The sequence below is a fragment of the Equus asinus genome, chromosome 11, assembly GCF_041296235.1.
Source record: "Equus asinus isolate D_3611 breed Donkey chromosome 11, EquAss-T2T_v2, whole genome shotgun sequence".
NCBI classification, from domain to species: domain Eukaryota; kingdom Metazoa; phylum Chordata; class Mammalia; order Perissodactyla; family Equidae; genus Equus; species Equus asinus.
In genome coordinates this window covers 60,951,865-60,975,179 of record NC_091800.1, presented here as the reverse complement: position 1 = coordinate 60,975,179, position 23,315 = coordinate 60,951,865, and the positions used below count along the sequence as shown (strand labels likewise).

The 23,315-nt window shown below is 35.8% G+C and overlaps 1 long non-coding RNA gene across 1 annotated transcript in view; it reads left to right on the top strand.

The window, feature by feature from the left end:
- Positions 1-17,756, top strand: part of LOC139046573 (uncharacterized) — a 97,865-nt gene extending 80,109 nt beyond the window's left edge. Inside the window, exon 3 of the long non-coding RNA XR_011506724.1 lies at positions 17,573-17,756. This is a non-coding gene — a long non-coding RNA (uncharacterized lncRNA). The remainder of the gene's footprint in view (positions 1-17,572) is intronic.
- The last annotated feature ends 5,559 nt before the right edge of the window (positions 17,757-23,315 follow it).

Sequence of the window (23,315 nt, the reverse complement as noted above, 5' to 3'; positions counted from 1 at the left end):
AATGTGATTTTTAAAAGAAATTAATTTTAGACACAGATGGAGATCTTTACGAGCCCTATTAAGGAAGAAGAGCTGTCTTTTCAGCCACCTGTGAAATCATATACATATATGGATGCTTAATAAAGACCTACTCATGAAGACTAATATCCCATTATGGATAGACTCAACCACGGCTTTAAACTTAGCAACCAGAACATGGTAGAGAAATATATTCTTTAGAATAAGAAATATAGAACAAGAGAACAGAGCGTTAGGTATACTGCATAATGGCACTCCTTTTTTACATCATTTCGCTTTGGGGCCCCTTAGCTTTTTCTCTCTTTCCCAGAATAAGGGAAGGTGTGTGTGTGTGTGTGTGTGTGTGTGTGAGACAGAGAGAAACAGAGCCAGTGTGTACTCCAAGAGGAAGGTTGGAAATGTTCTATTGAGGAAGTGAGACTGAGATCTGTAAATGTGGGCATCTTTCGTTACTGTCACAGACTGTGTAGGGGTGGGGGTGGGGATGGTGAGTGAGAGAACAAGAGATGACAAAGAGGTGATGAGGATTTCTACTAAAGTTGTTTCTGTTCATTAGCTCACACATTCTACAGGACATGTTCTTATAAAATAGTAAATCGAGTCTGGGATTTCGTTATTGTTCTCCCTTTACGGAAAGACCAATGGCACCTTGCTTCCAAAGTTAAAACAAAGGTAATGCCGACAATATATTGTTTAAAGGCCATATGAATTAAAAATCTCAGTAATATTAGTCAAGGCTATTGAATAGGCCATTGTACTTTTATTTATTTATTTATTTTCGAGGAAGATCAGCCCTGGGCTAACGTTTGCTGCCAATCTTCCTCTTTTTGCTGAGGAAGACTGGCCCTGAGCTAACATCTGTACCCATCTTCCTCTACTTTACATGTGGGACGCCTATCACAGTGTGGCTTGCCAAGCAGTGACATGTCCGCACCCAGGATCCAAACCAGCGAATCCCAGCCAACAAGGCGGTACTTGTGCACTTAACTGCTGCGCCACTGGGCTGGCCCTAGGCCATTGTACTTTTAAATTAGCATATCCCTGGCAAACCAACAAACTGTGCTAATAGTATTTGTTGTGCCTAAATTTTCATTAGACACTTCTTGCATCAAATCATATAGCATACCATGATAAATGTTGTAATTCAGCAATGGATCTCTATGTTAATGGCAAGCATAAACTTCCATAAATGTTCTAGCATGTTTCTATACCAATGCCCAATGCAGTAACAAATAATTAATTCAATATTGCAATTGTATATACATCCTGCCATTCTAATGGGGTAATTAGTTATAAAACCAAATTACATTGCAATAATATAAATGTAATCATAAACAGAATGGCACATTAAGTTACTGTACTAGTCAAACTAACCCTAAATCACTTCAACTTTCCTTCACTAAAAAGAAAGGGGAAAAACTTCTTACAATTTTGTTATTATGCCAATTACTGGATTATATTTTTATACTCCTCATTATTAAAATGCCCAGAACTCTAACATATAAATATCATCGAACTTAGTGGACTTTTTTTTAATAAAAATATTGGGAAACCTCTGTCATTGAATCAAATAAATATATATCTAATAGATTACTAGTCCTTCGATAGCTGGAAAATTTTTAGGTTAAAAACGCTGAAATATTTCTGAATCAAGAATTCACACACATTAGCTGCCAGCCCAGTGGCGCAGCAGTTAAGTTCGCACATTCCACTTTGGCAGCCTGGGGTTTACTGGCTCGGATCCTGGATGCAGACCTACACACGGCTTGGCAAGCCATGCTCTGCTGGGCATCCTATATAAAAGTAGAAGAAGATGGGCATAGATGTTAGCTCAGGGCTAATCTTCCTCAAAAAAAAATTTTTTTAAAGAGAAAAAAAAGAAAGAATTCATACACATTAGTCAATAGGATTGTTTTAAATACTGCAGGATAACATACGTATTCTTACATTCATATTTATCTTTGTACATGCTTCTTATATTCATATATGAATAGTAATGTGAATATATTTTACATATGTGTCCGGAACTTAAAAATTCTTTAGCTACAATTATATGTTTTTAAAGCTACATTAAGAGATGTTTTGTGTCATCTGTTTTACCCTCATAATATGCCGAAAGGCAGTGTGATATTTTTCTGAACTTTAATAGTTGTTTGGCAAATGGATCATCTTCACATTTATAGCTTCCAACATCTAATTCATATAGCTACTATTTAGCTTAACACACAATTTCAAAAATTCAGAAAGGTTCCTGACTTGTTTTTGTGTTTACTATAACAAGTTCAATTAGATAAAAAGTACACTGTAAAATAATACACAGAAAACAAAATTTTGTCAAGTGTTTTCTCAGAAAAATAAGACTTAGAATAGAAGACCAAGAATCTGAGAAAACTGAAAAATATAAGATATAGACAATGATTTTCCTGTGCAAAGCCATGAGAACCATTTGACACTCTTGCCATTTCACCTTGGTCGAGTTCACACAGTTTGTCTTAGTTTTCATACTGCAGGTCTCAACTCAGGTATCACCCACTCTGAGAAGTCTCACCTCACTATGCCACCTACACTAGATTGCCCTGGTATTTTCTGTCTCAGTCACTTTTTCTTTCCTTCACTTCTTTCATCCTGATTTTCAATTACATTATGTATTTCACTTATTTGTTTGTTTCCTCCACCACTTGACTACAAGCTTTTTGAGGAAAGAACAATTATAGGCTGTTCATCTTTGTATAATCAATGCATAGCAAAAAATTTGGACCATAATAGGCACTTAACACACATTTGCTGAATGAATGATAAATTTTAAGTGTGTAAATTGATACCTGGCACATGGTAAATTTTCCCATCTCCAGTCACTCTCATACCCCCTGATTTGTAACCATACGTAATTTCTTAAAAACTTTAAAGCTGTTATTTTTGTAGGATATTTATCATTTTGTCCATTTTGAAAATGAGGAAATTGAGGCACATAGGTAATTAGTAATTTGGCAAAACACTTAAGTAATGAATGTTGGAACTAATATTTCAATCTAGCAATTAGGTTCTAAGGGATACCTTTTAATCACTACATTTTCATGTTAATAAATATATTTATTTTTGGTGAAATTACCTTTTGAAATTCCATCGAGTGACCCCTATTAGGCATTGCAGAGAGTCTATTTGTAGCTGTTTTAACATGGTTTGCTTCCATTCTGAATACCACTCAAAGCTCACCTAGGAAAAACCCTTATAGAAGTTATTCAGCTCATACTCTAAGAATTTCCCTTCCCATTCATTGAGGGTGTGGAAAGAATGTCCAGGGGCTGTATGTATTTACTGCTTATTTAGATAATCCCACACTTACACAATCATTCTATATTCAAATATATTGCATAACTCATTTTTTGCATAAATAGAAATCTCTATTGCTAAAGTTTTTAAAATGCGAATGGAATTCCTGAAGGACGAGCAATAGAGGGTTGATTTTGTATTCACTTTCTGTGTTATATTATAGGAAGTAAAGGTATAACCTGCCATCACAACTTTTTGCCTTGGTCTACATTTTTTCTTTCAAAATTTACTTTGATATGGCAATTTCCCCACAAAGTATCTAGTTTCTCACATTAAAAGTATAATGTGTTATGATATCACCTTCCTCGGTAAATTTATCTTCTGCTTCAGAATGCTTTCTACTGTCTATTTACTCAAATGAATGTCCTCCCTATTGCATGATGCAAATAAATGCAAACCTCAAATTTACCAAATTACCCATAGTTTGGCATTCGATCCGCATTAGAATCATTGTGCCTTCCCCCATGTCTTAAAATATAATTTCAATTTTGCAAAAACATCCATTAGACTAAGAAATATATTTTAAGATATGATTGTGCATCCACATCATTAATAAATAGTGTCTGAACATTATTCAATTGTCATTGTGGATTTTAAAGGCACAAACCATTTCCAAGCTTGACTGTACACAGATTTCATTCTACATATGTTCCTATATTGAAGAAAATAATTTACTCTTTTAACAGATGTTTGTTGAGCAATCTGTGCCAAGCTTGAGACAGATTACCAATAACTCAGACTCCTCAAATATAAGGGTTTAGATCAAACCATCAGGTAAACTTCAGAGACTGGCAGAGAAGGGAGCTAAGGTGAGGATAATTCAGAATGGAAGGTGGATGAGGGAATGATGACTACAATTTGTGGTCCTGAGACCAAATGCAAAGATGGGACTAGTTCTTTCCATAAACCTCACTCTTGTAAGTTTACCCTCTGACATGTAGATGCTCAGCTCAAATCCTTTTTCAAGAGTGTATTTGATGGCCAGCTTCAAATAACATCACTAGCTATTATCTCTTTCAGAGTCCACCTTGGATTTTAAGCTAAAGTCATGTTATTCTTTGGGTGGACTCCAGCCAATGACTGAGAAGGCAGTGGTACAAGAACTTAGCCATTTGTGACTTATTTTGGACTCCTCTAGTGGAAAGTCTTTTCTCTGGACATCTTCCTTCATATGGCAACATTACGTCACATCTGCATTGCAGCCTGACAGCAACTCCTGTCCAATCATACTCTATTCTTCATCTTTCTCAGCTATTATTCCTCAATAAATCTTTTGGAGTCTTAGCTCCACTTAGCTTCTACTTTTGAGAGCGTTCAATCAACAGAGGCCAGCTTTCTACTCAAAACTGACTTTATGCATAGAGTAACCAACAAATTAAAACTCTTTCAAATGATATGATGAAGTTAAAATTTGATCCATCACTTATCTTTTCCAGTAGAGGATATATAATAACACAGATAATCTTCTTGCTTTGAAACAGCCTAGTTCTGGAGAACACCATCTGCATATGTTTCTCCGAAATCAGTAGGTCTAAATAGATGTATGAGAAAGTAAATCCTCTCTCAAGCAGAATTCTTATGGTTTATATCTGAATATTCTGTAATAGAATAGAGAAGCAGGAGATAACACTCTGATCTCCAAACCTATTGATGTGTGATGTACAGGAAGATTTAGAAAAATTCTAACTGAGGTTCTAATCTCTCACTGACTTGATACTTGAAAGGGAACGGACCATTCAAAAGGGAAAAGATCAGGAATTTCCTCACAAAGTACTCTTTGAGAATACAGTTTGTCTTCAAAGACAAATATAAAAAAAATTACCATAGTTTGTTTCTGAAGACTGAATATCAGGTACTCAGGTATTATTCTTGAAACTCTGGCTGCTTTACTAGAGAAAGTCTCTGGGAAAGAGCAATTCCTTACTAACAGATAAAGACACTAAGAGAATCCTGGAAGCTCATCTGCTAGGTGGTACTGTCCTTAGACATTAGAGCTGCTCAGTGATTTACAGATGGCGTCTCAACTTTTACTGTCAAAGGCGATAGTCGATTTTAACTGATCCACTTCAGGCCTCAGATGAGTCTTTACGAAAGAGGATTAAGGGACCCAGTCTCAATGTGCAGAATTAAAGGTAATTAAAGGCACACACATTTGGCAGGTGTCGTGGGGTCCAGCACTACAGACAGTCAAGATCCTTATCTATACAGGTACTAATATGGTCACTTGTATTCTAATGATGAGAGGCTTAAGTCCAGGTTTGTATAGGCCAATTTCCTCTGTATAACAAATATCTAACAAATTAAAATTAAAATCCTAATGACCCCTGAAAATACATATCTCAGGAAAATATTCACAGTCAAAAATACTGTTGATGTCCCCTAAAGGCAGATGATAGAACCTGCAGAGGTAGGAAACGGGTACTTAAACTGGGTAGTGATTGTGAAAGAAACCAGGCTTAAAATGGGCATGGTTCTGTGAAATCCCATCAAATTCCAAAACCAAAATGATTGAGATCAGTGGTTCCTTCCATGCCTGAAGGCACTGAAACTTTTCATGATAGGCAGGAAAAACATTGGACGGCACCCCAATAATCAGGACAGAAATCATATTCTAATAGATTTTGATTTTTGCGTAAAGCGTGACTGAACTCCTTGGATGCCTTCCAAACATTAATAATGTTATATCATAGAGGTTATACTGAAATGACCTGGATGGTGTAGGCCTGACAAGTTCCTGTGGGAAACAGTCAACTCTGCCCCCGGCATGAGCCAGTTCCCCTCCAAATCCACCTGCAACCCTTCCCCTCTGACTCAAGAAGCCTAAACCAATCAAGAATTGCTTTTCTACTCTGTCAGGCTTTCCCACAACCTGCCCATGCCCAAAGAACTGAAGTTTTATTTTGGGTAAAAAACCCACAAGAATATTGAAACGTGTTTTTTCAGGTTTGGGAAAGTGAAAAGTGATATTTCTAAATGAATCATGATGTATATAAATCACGTTGTGATATTGTGATTCACAAGGAAAAAGATATTTGGTCATTTAGATGACCCAAATGCATTTCTCACATACATGTAATCTTTGTCCACAGTTCCTAGCATACAGCTTCTAAAACTCTTGGAATTTCCCAAGTGTTGAGAGTGATGATGGTATCTCTTTTTATGTTAATGAAGGTGGCTATGGGACCCCACCTAAGAGTGAGGACTGGTTGCCAGGAGAATCAGCCTTGTGATCAGAGGATTGGAACTTTCAGTTCTGCAACCCTGATTTCTGAGGAGGGGAGAGGGGGACCTGAGGTTGAATCAACTGCCAATGGCCAATGACTTAGTCAATCATGAATATATAATGCAGTCTCCATAAAAACCCCAAAGGACAACTCGTTGGCCCTTTCTTTGGAAAATTTCCACTTTAGGGAACCAGAACACTTCCACATGCCACTATGCCAGCCCCCAAGGTCCACAAGGACAGAAGCTCCTTTGTTCAGGACCTTGCCGTATGTATTTCTTCATCTAGCTATTGTTTTGTATCCTTTAATATCCTTTGTAATAAATTGGTAATCTAGTGAGTAAATGGGTTTTCTTGAGTTCTGTGAGCCAGTCTAGCAAATTTATCAAACCCAAGGAGGAAATTGTGGGAACTTCTGATTTATAGCCAATGGGTCAGAAGTACAGGTGACAACCTGGACTTGAGATTGGCATCCTGAGTTGGAGGGAGTTGTTGGAACCTCCAATTTGTAGCAGGTCCATCAAAAGCACAGGTAACAGCCCGGGCTTGTGACCAGCATCTGAGGTGGGATGGGGGCAGTTTTGTAGGACTGAGCCCTTAATCTGTGGAATCTGATGTTGTCTCTGGGTAGCCAGTGTCAGAAATGAGTTGATTTCTTGGACATCCTGCTGTGTGCAAGAATTGTTTGTCGGTATGGAGAATCCTCCACACACATATGGGAACTGGGTCCAGGAACCCTTCACACATATGGACACACAGGACAAGTTAGTAATAGGTAGTGAATTAATTAGAGATTCAAGATCAAAACTGTATGTTCTGTTCTGTGGTAATATTTTATAGAGCAAAACAAGAAGGTTATCAACTGTACTAAAATTGTGACTAACGCTAGACCATTGTGGGTTTGTTTTACCAGTTCTGCTTAAAAATCCTGGAGTCATTTTCATTATATGTTCTATTAAAATACCTGGCTTTAGTGAATCAATTTGTCTAGCACTGCACTACTATGCTGAGAATTGAAAATCATTGGTCAAGTCTAATGTTGAATTAGAAAGAAACATCAATTTAATGAAGTTCACTAAGAGTATTACTGTGACCTCTGTGAGGGATAAAATCTGTGAGGCTATGAGCCTCCTAACCATCAGCTAAAGAAAATGGTTCATCTCAGAAAGAATATATGGAAACTGCAGTAAAACCAAAAAGGTCATGGTGTTCATTTGTGATGTGGCTTGGGGATCATTTTAATCTGTATTAAATTAATATGGAGCATTTTTGTCTGGAATTCTTTTTTTAAAATATTGCATAATAGAGAGAACATGGATTTTAAAACTAAATTAAACTTACTTATGAAAAAATAGTAAGATATCTAAAACTTGTCTAAATGGCGGCAGTAAAACTGTACACGCCTGGGAGCTTTGGCCACTTGTCATCATCTCGTTGAGTGCTATTATTTCACTAGTGGTATGTTGTTGCTGAGCCACATGGGCACCAAATACTTTTTGATTGTGTCCTGAAAGACGGATAAAATTTTTTTTTAATGCTTTAAAACAGTACTTCTCAATGAGTGTGTGTTGAAATCTTGAAGGGATAATTTTTCACTGTCATATGCCTTGCATGATGTTTCATACCCCTGTTGTCTACCCATTAAACGTGGATGGCTGGTTTTCAGTTTTTAAGAACATTTTTAAAAAATGCCTCCAACCATTTCCAAATGTCCTTAGGAGGGTTGAGAACTTCTTTACCAAGGATTGAACCCATCTGTTCTTAATGAATGAAAAACTTGCAGGGTGAAACGGGCCATATGACCCTTGGAGAAGCCAGGTTCACAGCTAAGATGTTTTGGCCATCATCCATCTGAATAGTTTTTTGTTCAGCTGGGAAAATTGAGCTTGAAAAAAATATCACTGGGAGATCATTATATAAAAGGCATAGGCCATTCACTTCCCAAGGGGGGTTGGAAATGCGGTGGGGAGTAGTTCCTTTTCACATTTTCTAATTTGTCATATAACATGTAATACTTCACTGAAAGACTGGGGGAAAGTGGCCTGTGGCACCCCAAACTAGAATAAATAGTTATATTTGGGCACCGCCACCACTGTCAATGGTTTCACTGTGAAAGGAGACAGATCACCTTGCATCAATTTGAGTAGGTGTTGATAATATTTTTTTTTATTTTTTTGGTAAAAGGCCAGATATTAAGTAGTTTAGGCTTTATGGGACCAACCTTCTCTGTTACAACTCTCAACTCTGCTGTTGAGTATCAGCACAGATGATACATAAGTGAAAGAGATGGCTGGGTTCCAATAAAACTTTATTCATGGATGCTGAAATTTGAATTTTAGATATTTTTCACATCACAAAATATTATTCTTTAATTTTTCAGTGATTCTTAAAACATAAATAGCATTCTTAGTTTACCAGGCCTACTGTGGAGAAACAGGCAACAGGCCGGATATGTCCCTTGAGCCATAGTTTGGTGATACCTGGCCTTCAATAAAAAGTGAGAGGAATTTTGTGTACAAAGCCATCTGTCTCTTGAAGTGAGGAATCTTAAATCAACATACTTAGAAAAATATTTAGTTGTTACAGTACCTGGGGAAAAAAATAATGTCTCACTAGCATTTTGCCCAAAATTTCAGCTGATATATCATGGTATAAAGGGTTAATTTCAAGTTAAATGCCATGTTATATTTGCTGACCAAGACCTCTACTGATCAAAACATCTTCTCTCCCAAGTGTCTGGTCTTTTTTAATTTAATTTTTAAAAATCTACATTTTATTCTTAGAGACAAGAACATTCTCTTCAAAAAGTCTACGTCAAAAATACAAAAGTTATGATACTGATACCAACTCTCAAGAGGTTAAGAAAATACAGTCATGTGCCACATAACAACGTTCTGGTCAATGACAGGTTGCATATATGATGGTGGTCCTATAAGATTCATACCATATAGCTTAGGTGTGTAGTAGGCTATACCATCTAGGTTTGTGTAAGTGCACTCTATGATGTTTGCACAAGGACAAAATCACCTAACAATGCATTTCTCAGAATGTATCCCTGTTGTTAAATGATGCGTGGCTGTAAATAAGAGATGACAGAAACACCCCCACACACACATACATGAGGGAAAAGAAGGAGAGAGAAGTCAAATTTGGCAAAATATTTTAAAAAATGGTGAATCTGATTACAAGAAAACACTCTATACTAATCTTGCTGCTTTTCTATACATTTGAAATAATTTTAATGTAAAAAATTCTGAAAATAACTGTATGGTCATTTTGGCTTGTTTTTCTCTTATTCCTTTCTATAATCATTCATTAGATCTTGCGAATTTTTGGCTTAACTGTCCATCATTATTCCACAAATTACTCTAATTACTAGTAATTCTTGATTTTTTTTAACCTTATTTACTCTCTTCTTTCAATCTCTAGATTATATGTCAGACTTATTTTCTTCAAATATTGCATTCAGGTTGAAGTGTGCGTTTGAATCCCTAGTTCCCACTGCCAACCACGGTTACCTGCCTGCTCATAAATGCTTCAATATCATGTCCCATTCTCTCATGTTCTCCCTTCTCCTAGATTATATTCTTCCTAACATCCTCTTGACCTAAATGTTTCTTACCTATATATCTGTGCTCAGTTCAAATTCTCACTCTTAAATGAAGACTTTCACTGAGGTCAAAGATAATTTTTTTAAAAGGTAAGATCACAACTCTCATTAAAATATGAAATGACTACAAGACAAAGATTTTATATTTTTATATACTTACTTAATGAGGGAACCAATAAGATGTACAACTGGTTTAAAGGAGAATTCAAAGAGCAGAGACACAGCAATCAGAAACGTTAAAATGGATTTATTTGTTAATTACAGTACAGATTCAATATTCACACGGCAACAATCAATTGCAAATGCACGAGACAAAGTTAGTTTCCCTCATCAGGAGTTATTCGCATTGTTGTCAATTCTCTATGACTTACAGTTTTGTAAAATATCTCAAAGACAGTAAAAATTGCACAATCTGCAGAATCACATAACCCAGATGATTGTGCTAAACAGAATACCCAGGAATCTGTTCCTGCTACTGCCTATTTCAAAGGCTTTTACAATTTTTCATGACACTAAGTACTTACTTCTGACTCTCTTCCTCTCTTTTAAAATGTTGCCTGTAGCATTTACAGTAGCTGTGGCAGATCCCCTTAACACCTCAAGGGCGTTCAAAGGCCAGCAGCAGTGGCATCACCTGGGAGATTTTCAGAAACATACAATCTCAGGTCTTACCCCAGGCCTCCTGAATCAAAAGCCACATTTTAACAAGATTTCCAGGTGGTTTATATGCACATTAATTTATATATGCACATTATTATATGCATATTAATTTATATATTCAATCATTAATATATGAAGAACTGGTCTGTTCCACATAAATTAACAATTATACTGTCGTGCATTGTTCACTATTTTGGTGTTCTATCTTAATAAGTTTCTTTATTTCCAAACTCTAAGATACACCTTTAAGCAAAAGAAGAAATTGATTCAGATAAGCCAAAAAATATTTTCTCAACGTGGGGCAGGTACTGCCATTTTTTCCATTACTTAAGGTTCTTCATTGACTTTAAAACTTACTTGTTAGTGGACACTTGCAGGGATATGCAAATCAGAGCTGAGCTCATATTGTACCAGAAAAATCAGCAGAACTGTGGAAAGACATGTTTTTAATTCCTTCAAATGTTTAGAGTATGCTATAGCACACTTTTATAGGTAAATATAAGACTAATATTAGATATTAAGGGAAGAGCGATCAAGTAAATAATTTGCTAACTAAAATTCTAAAAGAGGAGAAATGGTGTCTATTTTACTTAATTTATATGATGTCCTCAACTGTGCTGTTTCCCCAAGATATTAAGCAAATAGCTTTGATATCCCAACCTTGGCAATTCTGAATTGGGTCAACTCAACACATGAGCAAAACACAGCTTAAAAGGAGATTCACAAAGCAAAATGAAATTTCCAAACCCACCTAATTTTTTCAATTTCTTATTAGAGTAAGATATAATACTATTTCAGCTGACTGTATCAGTAAAAAAAAATGTGTTATAAGGATAAATTTACAATATGTTCACAGAAGAGCACATTATAATTTGTTTTTGTTGAAATTTAAGTAATTCTTACCATGAACAAAATATAACATTTATTTTTGGTGCTTCAAAGATTCACCTGAACTTTCCCTATCATGTCATTTGTCAATTAGTATTAAACCTATTTTATTTAAAATTTTGTTTTTTTGAAAAATTCTCATGATCTTTTTATTATAACTTTAAATTTTTTATTTGTTTATTTTTTTGATGAGAAAGATTGGCCTCGAGCTAACATCTGTTGCCAATCTTCCTCTTTTGCTTGAGGAAGACTGTCGCTGAGCTAACATCTGTGCCAATCTTCCTCTATTTTGTATGTGGGATGCTACCAAAGCATGGCATGTTGAGTGGTGTTTAGGTCCACACCCAGGATATGAACCCGTGAACTCTGGGCAAAGTGGAGCACTCGAACTTAACCATAACGCTACCCGGCCAGCCCCTATCACTTTTTATTTTTAAATAGTAACTTCTAAGTTTTTATTTAGCCGGATATATCAGGAGCAACATTTTCAAAGTTCAAATTTTTAAATATAAGGTTCTATTCTGCTTCTTTCTTGTCGCTAAAGGGAAAGTGATCTGAGGATTAAATGCAAGAACGATGTCATTCATTGTATTCAACAGCCATATATCCATCTCTACAGAAGCTATTTTCCCAACAATCCTTTAAGATGGAGGGAAATGTAGTGGTTAATATACACACAAAATTTCCCTTTCCTGTATAATCCTATAATAAAGGGAAAAAATCATTTGGTATCTAAATAATTGTGGAAACTTAGATTGTGAGCCCTGAATTCCATGACGTGAGACAGACTGCCTGTTAAAGTCCTTGAATTTCAATTGACATAAGATGCATATATTTATAAATGTGTCTTGTATTAAAGTAAGCAACATAAATTAAAATCTCCAAAGTTAATCTTTAGATATATTCATACAGCAAAGAGAAAATTCCATTGTCTCACTCCAATTTTTACTCTTTTTTTTCCCAAAAGTAATGGAATTCATGAATGACTAAACAATCCAAACCATTTCAGTCAATAATAAGAGCTTTCTAGTTTTCAGAACTTTTGGTACTTATTTCTGAGCTGTGTAGTTTTACATCCTACCCTTATGGAAGTTCTTCTCTAATTGCTTTCTTAAAGAACAAGCTTCTGCTAGTTGGGGTTTGCTATTGAGCACGGCCCTTCTTCTCTTGTTTATTCTTGTTTTAGCGTCTCAGCTTTGTACTTCAGGGTTTGATTAGACCAACGTCCTGTTTTATAATCTTCTGACTCACCAGGAGAGCAGAATGAGTATCAAATCTCATGTCTTGAAATGTTATAGTATAAACGCACATTTCAAAAATTGTTTAACTGACCAATCAAAAAATGGGCAGGGGATATGAACAGACATTTCTCTAAAGAAGATATATGGACGGCCAATAGGCACACGACAAGATGCTCATCATCACTGCTCAACAGGGAAATGCAAATTAAAACTACACTAAGACATCACCTTATACCCATTAGAATGGCTATAATAACCAAAACAAAAAATAACAAATGTTGGACAGGTCGTGGAGAAAAAGGAACACTCATACACTGCTGGTGGGAATGCAAACTGGTGCAGCCACTATGAAAAACAGTATGGATATTCCTTAAAAATAGAAGTACCATATGACCCAGCCATCCCACTACTGGGTATCTATCCAAAGAACTTGAAGTCAGCAATTCAAAGAGATTTATGCACCCCTATGTTCATTGCAGCATTATTCACAATAGCCAAGACATGGAAGCAACCTAAGTGCCCATCGACTGATGACTGGGTAAAGAAGATATGGTATACATATAAAATGGAGTACTATTCAGCCATAAAAAAGATAAAAATCATCCAATTCCCAACAACATGGATGGACCTCAAGGGTACTACTTTAAGCAAAATAAACCAGATAGAGAAAGACAAACACTGTATGACTCTGATCATATGTGGAAGATAAACAAACATATGGATAAATAGAACAGATTAGCAGTTACCAGGAGGAAGTGGGGAGGGTGGGCACAAAGGGTGAAGGGGCATACCTATAAGATGACTGACAAATAATAATGTACACAGTTATAAACTATCATAAGCTCAATTAAAGAAAATTCATCATTTTCAATATTAAAAAATTAGTTTAACTTTAAACATATTTAAATTTTTAATCTGCAATATTTTAAAGCAGTTATTTCTTAGACTAGAGCAAAAAGAGTATTTCATGATGATGATTATTTTTACCTATGGTGTTTAAGACACAACTAAAAGATGCAGGTCTATTTGCAAAAGTACTGAAATTAATGTTGAGACTTAAATTATAACAAAGATTTTACCTAGAAATCTTACAGAGGTAAATAATTCCCAAGCTAAAAGAGTAATCTTTTCCCATTTCTCTCTGCCAGTCTTGTCTCTCCATTTGGGTTCCCTGGTCCAATAATTTGTGCCTATCTCTCCATCCACTCAGAATTGTATATTCGAATCAAGATGGTTTATCAGACACTTGTTTGGAGACACAAGACAGTCACCACAGGGAGAGAAAGAAAATTTAAAATTTCTGTAATTCATAATATGTTTTCAATGATTTCATTTGACAAAACAACTCTTTTCTCTCTCTTTCTCCCTCGCCTCAACACCCTCCTTCTTCTCCCTCCCCCAACCCCTCCGTGAGGAGGGAACATTAAGACTGTCTTTGTCAGCGTCCATTATAATTTTAAATACCAAGATCCTTAAGTCTGTAATTTTTCTAGTGTATCATACTGCAGCCCCCTCCTTCCCTGCAGGAAAAGAGGGGTCCACAATGCAAGGGATATAAACACATGAAATGTCATATGATAATTTTATATTTTATATTTGTCTTTAGAATCAATGGTTTTCTTAATAATGGGATGAGAGGAACTAAATGCCTTATGAAAGACAGAAACACTTGAAAAGTGAATGGTAAGAAGCAAAATGATCCCAGAGTGTGATATTCTGTGACAGCATCATTAGCCTCAAGAAGAAGTAGACATGGGGGATAAGGGCACAGAAAAACAGTCATTATGAAATATTTGTTTAAATGGAAAGTCTAACTTACTAAAACAAAACAAAACAAATCTCTTTATTGTATCTTAAAGGAAAGGGTTATTTATCTAAAGAACTCCATCTTCTGAGTACTATTATGATTTAAGCAAGAAAAGAGAAGACTAGACTTTTATATCTGAATCTTACCCTTTCACTCTACCTAACTTGACTTTAGACATTTATGTTGTTTCCATGGTCATCAGAACTAAACATTTCTTTCCCCTGGTAAAAATCATATTTTTTTTCACAAAAAAGGAAATTTTAAAAAAGTTTCCAATCTGCTGTCAGAGAAACTAAGTTCCCATAAGAATATGTACCCAAGTTTTGGCCCTTATCCTCTGTAATCTGCTCTATTTCTGTTCTTGTCTCCTGAGGGTCCATCAATTAACTTCTAGAACCGTAGATGGACTACGTTGAGAGCTTTACCCTCTTCAGTTAAATACTATCGCTGCTTATATGCTTGAGCCATGGTCCTATTTCATTCAAGCACTGCAAAATGATAAAGTGAACTAATTCAGGTGAAGTAAATACATTTCAAGTGAAAAGATACAAAAGCAAGTGGCTGTTTCATGCTCTAAACTGCTATTTGCTATTATTAGCATTAAGGTCTGTAGGGCGAAAACATGGCAAATCTAAATACTCTTGTCATTAGTCCTTTCCTGGATATCTACTTTTATATCTCCAATTGGTTTCGAACAGAATTACCTATATTACCCACATTTCAAAATAAAACTTTGAAGCGCTTTCTTATTGAGGTTCAGAAGATACCTTATTTCTGCTCCTTTGGCAGACATAAGTGTTTAGGTTCTAAGAAAAAGGGATGGGTATCTCAAGTCATGGGGAAATGACTTTTTATCAGACAATATAAGGGACAGAGCCATGGTGATGAGAGAATTTGAATGATGTCTTGAAGGGCCTATAGTATGAAGAGATAGGACAGGTATATATTCCAGAGGGAAGAAAGGTTACCAAAGCAAGGGGCTAAATTAGCACAATACGAATGCCAAATTCTAGCTCCTTATAATACCATCAGAACTGCCTGTTGATAAGACCAAGCTGAGTTTATTGCTTTCAGAAGGAAGAGAAAGTACTGCCTTGACTTAGTACTATTCCAGCAGGAGAGGTTAAAATTAAGATATTTACGACATTTGGATGTCAGATAGGTGGTTTTCAATGCTTGTTTAGGATTAGGGCAAGATTATGATATAGTAGTTTGAGATTGAACGCAGTGAGGGTATGATCTGATGCAAGGAGGTCAATGAGTCTTGGGGTGCCATCCTTCCTTACTGCCTGAGTTTTTACAAGAGCAGTTAACTAGCTCCACAGAGCCATGCCCTCAAGGAGCGCTTTGTTCCATGTGACCACAAGCAATACCTTAATTTGCTCTTTTATCAATAGGCCACAAGGCTTCTAGGCTCTGGTTCCAGCAAGTGAGCAATGAATTGTACTACCTTCTCATCATCCTCCCTAGATATCAATTCCAAATATTCTAAACTTCCTATTAAACCTCTTTAGGATCTGCCACCTGTAAACGAGTTCTGAAATAGATAATCAGATAAGTTATGTTCTTTGTTCGCAAGCCCGATAGTTCCTTTAGCTAACTTAAGAAAAAAGAATATATTGAAATTCACGGCATCTACGGAGGAGAAGAGAAAGTTGTTTCAGAAAGAATAGAAATCACATATTTCAGGATTTCTTTTTAGGGACAAATTCTCAAGAGTCTCATTCCTTTGTTGCCATGAAAATGGAAAAATACGTAGATTTCTTTCATTTCTTGCCTTTTTATTACTGTGCTTGTGGTTCAAATTTCATGGTGGGGAGAGTTCTTTGATTATCAGACCCACCAGATGATAAGCAAAGAGAGGCAGGTAACAGCAAATAAGAAAATCAAAGCCAACGCCAAAGGAAGACAGCCTAAGGAACACACAAACAAACAAATAACCTTAAATCCACCCAAATCTAATAGCTTTTTTTGTCTCCTCACAAGCTACTGAATTGGATTCATTTTAGATGGATTCATACTGCCGTGCTTCTTTTGGGTATATCTTGATTAGTTTGACATCTTATGTGCAAACCCTGATATGTAAACACCGTATTTTTTCCTTACATTCTTCAATTCCTTTACTTCGAATCTTTAAACTTAAAATTTGGAACCATTGTTCTTGTTACTTTTACAAGAGAGTTCAGTTGAGCAGAAAGGTAGAAAGCATTTGCATAACTAAAGATGTATATTTGGATCAAACAACTAACCTCCAAACAAGATAGACAACTGTTTGCCTGGGATTATACTTTGCTTCTCTGATTAACCCATAAATAGCTTCATGGTTCCCTTCTTTCATAAAAATATGTCAGGACACAGAAGGAGACATTCAACAGGCACACTCTAAAAAAGGATCTGTAGCACTTACAGTCATTATCTATGTTAGATATTGGTTTCATGATTGTGACAAATGTGTGAAAATTAAATATCTTACTAAAATTCAGAAACAGCTCTTAGATTAACTTAATTTAAACTAAATGATACAAAACAAGCTATTTGTCTGAGATTATCTTATCAAAAAGCAGAGTTATTTTTGTACCAGAATTCCTGAAATACTGATATAAAAAACAAAATTCAGAACTTTATTAATTCCCAATTGAAGTGTGATCAGAAACATTCCTACTGTTCTTTACAAATTCCAGATGCTCATAAAAGAAAACAGGCGTACCTGTTAGAGACATTTCCCATACAAGCAGCTTGACAGTAATTTTCAAGTCAAATGTGTTTAAGTGTTCCTTTCCTCTTTTGTTTTCCAGGAGTTAGATGAAGAATGATAGCTCAACAACCACGTTTTCTGAAGCCATGAAAGCTGGCATGACTCCAGATGTCAAGAGGAAGGCTTGCCTCCCCTGCTCACCAGCCCACCAGGGCTCCATGCACCCCAAGTTGTACCAAAGGTTGGTTAACAAGCGCAATTTATTTCTGAAGCTCAATAAAGAATTCACCACTCTACTCTATCTTTCTTGTGGGGTTCATTTCTTGCAAACCTTCCTTGAGTTTCTTCCCAGGGCATTCATTCTTGAAGCAGACCCTCACAGAATCATTCTAGATAGCTCTTTATTTATTTTCCCCCAATCCATCAGGGACTTGTAACCCATTTGGGTCACATGGTGCCAATCCAGAGTCCTCAAGTCTACCATAGGCTGAGTAATTCTCCAGAAATCTTGGGATGAACTTTACCCATCATACTTCCCAAATCTGTATCCCTGATCTCTGATCACAAGCATGTCCCTCCCTTCAGCACTTCCAGCTTCACACCACCCTTCTCCCTCTAAAGCTTTCCACTATGCATGAAAGAATTTCCATTTTATGGTAAACACAATCTTGTATCCTCAACTTGTTTAAGCACAATCCTTCCTTCAGCTTCCTGAAGGTGGTCTCTTCCCATATGCTTGTTGGTTAGGGGACAGAATCCTGTTCTACTCACTGCATACTGATGCCTCCCTATAGTTCTCCAACCAATTACAATTTTATTTGGGGTCAAAAGAATCTACCTCTTTTTTAGTCACTCCTTCTCGTCAGTCTTAGGAATATTATTATTATTTTTTATTTCTCCTTTAGCAAGGTAGAGAACATTTGCTCTGATAATGCCTTCTTCCCATTCTAACTTCTAGGGCAGACTTTGGCTTTTTAAACATAAATATGCTAAGAAGCAATTCCTGCTCTTCTTTATTTTATACACAGCCAGTGAACAAAGAATGGGCCTCAGTATTTGAATGGTGGCAATAACCTAAAAGGAAAAGGGAATGGTTTTGTTTCAATTCCATTTTGGTTGATAATTAATTATTTAAGTAAAATTATTCCACAAAGATGAATGTAAGTAGAAGAGATAAGTAAGTAAAAAAGAAAGAAATGAGCCAATCCAGAGAGAAATTTCTATTAATAGAGCAAAATTTAATTAAAGTGGCTGGTATGGGATCAAGAGCACAGATTGGCATGGGTCTGTGGTTATTGACTCTATTTCCTTACCATCTATCCTCCTGGTTCTCTCCCAGTTTTACGTATGGTATAGTAGTCTGTTGTAATTACTGCCTCCTAAATTAATAAAAATCAAATTCCAAATTTAATTTCCTTTCCTTAGGTTTTCTTTTGTTGAGTACTGATGCATTTCATACTGCTGACCATCCCCTCATTCTAGCAATTCTCATCTTTTTTGATGCATTGTTCTCTTTTGATTTCTTCTCACATTCCTGGACCTCTTCCCCATGGGTCTCACTAATTCCTCTTCTTCTTATTGCTGTTAAGGTGGGAACCCCCAAGCTTCTGTCCTTGTTCCCATTTTCTCTTTCATTAATCTTTAACTGTAATATTATTATTCACTCCATTGTAGGGTGGTTGAAAGCACAACCTTTGGAGTCAGACAGACTTGGTTAAATTCCAAGCTTTTATAGTTAATATTTGTGTGACTTTGAGGAAAGTGACCTAACCACTCTGGGGGTACTTTCTGCATCAGTAAAATGGAGTTAATGCTACTTATCTCATAGTCAGTTTCTAAATGTCAGGTAAGTGTCTCTAGGTTAAACCTTTATTGATATATCAAACCTAATACTCATAAAATCAAACATATCATCTAATAATATTAACTTTTTCTCCCTTTATTTCTGTTACTGCTACTACCATCCTCCTAGTGTTGTAGATTACAAAATTCAGATATGTTGAACCACTTCTCCTGTATCTATCTAATTTTTATACACTGCACTGTTTTTACGTCTTCGTGTTGTCATGCACACCTATTATTTCCTTCCCATGTTTTTGGTAAAGATACTTGAAACTCATTAATTACACAGTATAAACTTTTTAACAAGATTTGCTCATGCTGCAAAACTTCTTTTTCTTCAAAAATTGCCATTTGAATCTTCTGATTAGTCTTGATTTAGTAACATTTTTATTTTTATATTGAATGACTTTATATTTTAAGGGAGTAAGAAAAAGCCTGAAGAAATATGTTTACATAAAATATGATAGCATCTGTACATGTACATGTTCAAAAAGTGGGCTGAATGTTTTCTTCTAAAATTCACAATGTAGCAAAAGATAAAGTAAAAAATTGTTAGCATAAGATTGATTCTAGAAAATAGACCATCTTTAAACTTTTGCATATTAAATTATTTAAAAAATACATACGAACTCTTCTTGAAATACTAAAACATGTTTTGACCTGCTTTTGAAATCATTAACAGGAAAATTGCCCTTCAATATATTAAATATATAAATATAATTTATTCAGATGCATGGATTTATAATAGAAATATTATTATTATTATTCAGTTACAAAGAAAATTCAGCATATCATAGAAATGGTAACCAAAATAGTGGTGATTTTTTTTTTATCCTACAGAAAATCAAATAAATATAAGCTGATGAGACTTGTCAAAAAATTCTCTTACTTGTTCTGTGAAGGCATGTGACTCAAAGTCAACAATCAAATTTGTGACTTTCAGAAATTTTCATTGGCTGGGAGGCTTACAGCTGTTTCAGAAAATAAAGTGACCAAAAATAGCATGCAAAAAAATTGAGATGAGGTTGGCCCTATGGCCTAATGGTCAAATTTGTGTGCTCTGCTTTGGCAGCCCAGGGTTTGCAGGTTGGGATTCTGGGCATGGACCTACACACCACTCATCAAGCCATGCTATGGTGGCATCTCACATGCAAAATAGAGGAAGATTGGCACAGATATCAGCTCAGGGACAATCGTCCTCAAGAAAAAAGAGGAAGATTGGCAACAGATGTTAGCTCAGGGTCAATCTTCCTCACCAAAAAACAAACAATTGAGATATCATTTATAAACATAGAAAAATTAGAAAAATCTTATTTTCCTGTAGGAAGAACATATAACCTATGTTTTCTAGATGTAATGATAACATAAATAATATGGATAAAATAGTAAACCTCATGAGAGCTTTTAATTAGCAAATGGAAAGCTTATCATCTTATATTTAATTATTAAAGGATGACTTAGACTATGCTTATATGTTACAAACTAATTTTTGGTTGGTGTGGAATAAACTGCAATGTCCATTTTTGAGTAATAGTGTTTATTTCTATTTTAAATGAGTTATTTCTCATTTTCTTGAGAAATTTTATAACATATTTTTGTTAATAAAATGAGTTTTACTACATTAAGAAGTCTTTTCTTTTTTAAACTAACACATGTGTTTACAGTTACAATGAACTACTTTCCTGAGCCTTTTGGCCAAAATTTTTATAGTCACACTCCTGGGGAATTGCACAATGGTAAGGTTGCATTCACAGATAACTCAATCACTCATAAGTTTAAAAATAAGGATGTAGACAAGAAGCTTCTACCATATTCGGTCACACGTATTTTCATTTCTTGATGTACAGGAAGCACTTATTTCTGCATGTCCAATAAAGGAATATACAATTTATTTAATTGCAATTCTTTATTTTCAATTCATTTGATTGTTACGAGGTAGAGCAAATAGCAGCCAGAAAAGACATGTAAAACCTCCCTACTAAAATGCAGAACATAGCAAAAACACTGATTCAAATAGACAGGGGATATGTCCCCAAAAGATTGTCATCTATTCATTCTCTCATGCATTCGATTCCTGTTGTGTTAAGATGAATCATTTACGATCCTTACTTTTTTTCTTTTTTAATGGAGGTAACGTTGGTTTCTAACATTGTGTAAACTTCAGGTGTGCATCATTGTATTTTGACTTTTGTATAGCTTACATCATGTTCACCACCAAAAGTCTAGTTTCTACCTGTCACCATACAAATGTGTCCCTTTACCCCTTTCACTCTCCCCCCAACCCCCTTCTCCTTTGGTAACCACCAAGTTGTTCTCTGTATCTGTGTTTGCTGTTGCTGTTTTTTATCTTCCACATAAGTGAAATTACACAGTATTTGTCTTTCTCCATGTGACTTATTTTGCTTAGCATAATATCCTCAAGGACTATCTGTGTTGTCACAAACGGCAAGATTTCAACTTTTTTTTTTATTACATACTATCTTCTTTATCCATCCATCCATCGATGGTCACGTAGGTTGTTTATAAGTTTTGGCTATTGTAAACAATGCTGCAATGAATATAGGGATGCAAATATCTTTTCAAATTAGTGTTTTCATGTAATTTGGGTAAATACCCAGAAGTGGAATAGCTGGATCATACGGTAGTTCTATTTTTAATTTTTTGAGGAATCTCCATACTGTTTTCCATAGTGGCTGTACCAATTTCCATTCCCACCAGCATTGTACAAAGAGATTCTGGCAGTTATCCTAGCTACAAATGATGATGATTATAATAACTGTAGAGGTCATAAAAGTAGAGCAAAAGATAAATGCTTGAGAATTACTCAGGAAGTGTAAGTAGCGAGATTTGCCTAGATAAGGCAAATGACGAGAGTAGGAAGGACTCTTAGCTTTTATTGGCAACTGGGTACATGATGGCGCTAATAGCAAACATAGAGTGACAGCTGGTAAGTAGCAGGAAGTGTGTATAGATGCCATATTGATTGTGAGGTGCCTCATATATACAGGTCAAGATGTGAAGTAAGAAGCTGGATATTGAGTAGGGAGTTCAGGAGAGGGGTCTGTGCTGGAGATGCAATTCAGAGATTCTTCAGCATATCTGAATAATTAAAACAGAGAAATTAGGTCACTCAGAGACGAGACTAATGAATGAGAGGCTCAAAAAACCAAGGATGAATCACAGAGTTTTACTAAGCAACAGGACAGAAAAGGAAGCAAGTAGGGAAACTAGATGAAAATTTTCATAAAGTAAAGTGCGTCTGATGTGATAGAAATTAAGGGAGTAGAAAATTTTGAGAAACATACAGTTCTTCAGAGTGTCACTCTAGGGCAGGCCACATTACAGGCCAAGCGGTGCTGGGTAGGAGTTTCCTGGCAGGAGAATCTCACGGGGAATAAAGCCATCCAAGTAGCTTGGTGCCTCCTTGTTCATGGCTGCATTTATCCTGCTTATGTTGAATAGTAGAGAATTCGCAAGCTGGAGAGTACAGGTTACAAGAGATTTTTTTTTTTTAAGTTCGAACCAAGTTTATCTATCTAAGGATTGGGTAGAAAATGAAAGACAAATCTGGAGTTGAAATATAATAGAGCTGCGGAGTGAGAGAGATAGAAACTGAGAACTATCAGGCCGTGTAGTGAGGTTGTATTAGTTTTCAACTGCAGCTGTAACAAATTACTGCAAACTAAGTCGTTAAAACAACACAAATTTATTATCTTGCAGTTCTGTGAGTTAGAGGTCTCACACAGGTCTCACTGGACTGCAACCAAGGTTAGTAAAGCTAAAGTCCTTGTTGCAGTCGTTTGGGGGGAAATCTGTTTTGTTGTCCTTTCCTGCTTTTAGAGGCTATCCACATTCCTTGGCTCATGGCTCCCTTCTTCCAATTTCAAAACCAGGAACATTGTGTCTCTCTGACCATTAGTCAGCGGTCACATATCTCTCTAACTCTCTGACTGTCTTCTCTGCCTCCCTCTTCCATTTTAAGTACCCTTGTGATTACACTG